Raw genomic sequence first — 3,171 nt, forward strand, 5'->3', positions numbered from 1 at the left:
GGGTACAGAGTTTCAATTTTGAAAGAGGTAAAGGTGTAGAGATCTGTTTCATAACAATGTGATAAGGAATTCCCTGGTAGTTCAGAGGTTAGGACTCCACAGTTTCCTATCGGGGCCTGGGTATGATCCGCAAACAGGGAACTGTCATTCAAGCTGCACAGCACAGCTAAAACAATGACAACAACAAAACACACTGTGACTATGTGTGTGTACATGTGTTAGTCACTCAGTTGTGCCCAACTCCGCATCCCCATGGACTAAAGCTCACCAGGTTCCTTCTCCATTGGATTTGCAGTGGGTTGCCATTTCTTTCTCCAAAAGGCTGATAAGTGTGTGAAATACTTAGCATGCAAAAATGGTTAAAATGGTAAAAATTTAAGTTAGATGTTTTCTACAACAATTAAAAAAAGAAAAGCATTTAACAACCAGGAAAAGAATTTGAATAGACATTTCTGACTCTTTGCAACCCCATGGACTGTAGCCTATCAGGCTCCTCTGTTCAAGGGATTTTCCAGGCAAGAGTGCTGGAGTGGATTACCATTTCCTTCTCAATGGCATCTTCCCGACCCAGGAATTGATCCCAGGTCTCCTACATTGCAGGCAGACACTTTCCCTTCTGAGCCACCAGGGAAGCCCCTAGCAAAATATAAATCAGTCTCACTGAGATACTACTTCACACCCATTCTACTTCACACCCAATCAAAATGACGAATAATAAGTGCTACAGAGGATGTGGAGAAAAGGAATCTTCAGATATTGTTGAGGTAATTGCTGTAAAATGGTACAACCACTCTTGCAAAAGTGGTTTGTACCTCAAAAATTAAATATAGAGTAGCCATATGAGCCAGGAATTTCCCTCTTTTGTATATATCCATAAACACTGAAAATGTCCAGCCCTTGCAAAATCAGTGTTCACAGCAACATTACTCACAATAGCCACAAAGAGTACACCAGCCAAGTATTATCCATTCATTGACAAATGGATAAACAAACTGTGGTATATGCTCAAAATGGACTGCATGGAAGCCATTTACCATATTCACATGCCATATTCAGCCATAAAAATAAAACAAAAACATTCACTGCTATACAGCCATGAAATGGATGAATCTTGAAAGTACACAAACTAGGGGACTTTCCTGGAGATCCAGGGTTTAAGTCTCTCCACAGGTGCCATCCCTGGTCTGAGAACTAAGATCCCACATGCCACATAGCTAAATAAATAAATATTTAAAAAGAAAACATGACATCTGAATAAAGCCAGACACAAAGGTCACCGATTGTATGTGGAGAACTGTAGGTGGAAGAGAACCAGGAAAGAGAAGCACTCTGTAATCCAAGTGAAACATTTTTTCTAGGGAGGAGCAAATGAACTACTCTGATAAAGGCTGCCAATAAATTAAATAAAATAACAACTAAAAATTGACCACCGAGTTAAACATTTGAAATTCACTTTTGGCCTTGACAAGAGTGGCTTTAAAGGAAAATGAGAGAACTCGTAATAACAAAGTCTAGGAACAACTCTGCAGGAGTCTATAATAAGTTAATATGAAATATAAGCAGCAAAAGCAGGAGGTGTCACCAAAAGATAGATTTTTAACAACAGGTCACATTATAGTCAGTCTGTTTGCTGATGGGAACCATCCAGAGAAACAGAAAACTTAATCCAGGACAAAGAGGAGACTTGCTAGAATATCAAGAAATGAGTAGGTCTAGAACTGAGTAGATCAAGAATTGAGTACATCAAGCCGGAGAGCACACAAGCTGGAGAAGGGAATGGAAACCACACCAGTACTCTTGCCCAGAAAATCCAACGGATGGAGGAGCCTGGTAGGACCAGCCCATGAGGTTTAGAAGTGTCGGACATGACTGAGCGACTTCAATTTCACTTTTCACTCTCATACATTGGAAAAGGAAATGGCAACCCACTCCGGTGTTCTTGCCTGGAGAATCCCAGGAATGGGGGAGTCTGGTGGGCTGCTGTCCATAAAATTGCAGAGTCGGACACAACTGAAGTGGCTTAGCAGCAGCAGCACACAAGAAGAGTACACAAGCCAAATAATTTGCTCACAGTGACAGAACTGAGATCATATGAAAAAAAAAAAAAGGCTGGCATGGTGGATTAATGGGTATGGTAAACAGCCTTCAAGTGAATCGAATCTCCTGATATTCCCACCCCTGTGTAGTTCTCTCTCAATCTATCACAAGGTTGACCTGTGAGACTGAGCAAATACATAAGTGAAGATGTGTACCATATGAAAAAAGACTCTGCACTTTATCATGGGTGCAAGTGCTTTCCTGAATCACTCATGCTGAGAAAAGACAGCAGCCTCCACAAGAGAAGCCCCTTGGAGAGGCCCACAGAAGGAGGAACTGAGGCTTCATGAGTACAGCCAAGTGAGAGAGCTTAGATTCAACAAGCTAAGTCTTCAGAGGTTGCCAAGCCAGACAAAAGCTTGACTACTACCTCAGGAGAGATCCTAGGCCAAGAGATAACAAGTGTTAAGTTCTTTCAAACTATTCAATTTCGAGATCATATGTACAACACAAACATTTCAAGTTATAATACCATTCACATCATACTTACACACAGAACAGTTCTCCTATAAATACAGCAAAAATTAAAACACACACACACACACACACACACACACACACACACACACACACACACACACAAAACAAACCAAAGCACCTAAAAACAGGAGTTTCCTGGAAGTCCAGTGGTTTGGTTAGGACTCAGCCCTCTCACTGCCAGGATCCTGTGTTCAATCCCTGGTTGGGAAACTAATATCCTATGAAGCCACATGTGACCAAAACAAAACATGCTGTGAAGTTCAAAGCTGTACCAGCAAGATAAGTATACAACACAGCTGTAGGCACAAGCTTTTGGGCAAAGAGCTACCTATGATTTTGTTTACTGGCATGAAATGAACTCAGATGGTCCCTTACCCCCATCCAGTGGAGTTTACTTACTTAATGAAATAAAGCCCTTAAGGGTACAGATATGAGCAAGTAATCCCAGGTAAACATGTTAAATCACAACACATTTTCTCTGAATGAACCACTTGATCCATTCATTCATTTGGCCATGCTGCTTGGCTTGTGGGTCCCAGTTCCCCGACCAGAGATTGAATCCAGACCACTGCAGTGAAAGCCCAGAATCCTAAT

Source organism: Ovis aries, chromosome Y (assembly GCF_016772045.2).
Source record: "Ovis aries strain OAR_USU_Benz2616 breed Rambouillet chromosome Y, ARS-UI_Ramb_v3.0, whole genome shotgun sequence".
Taxonomy (NCBI): Eukaryota; Metazoa; Chordata; class Mammalia; order Artiodactyla; family Bovidae; genus Ovis; species Ovis aries.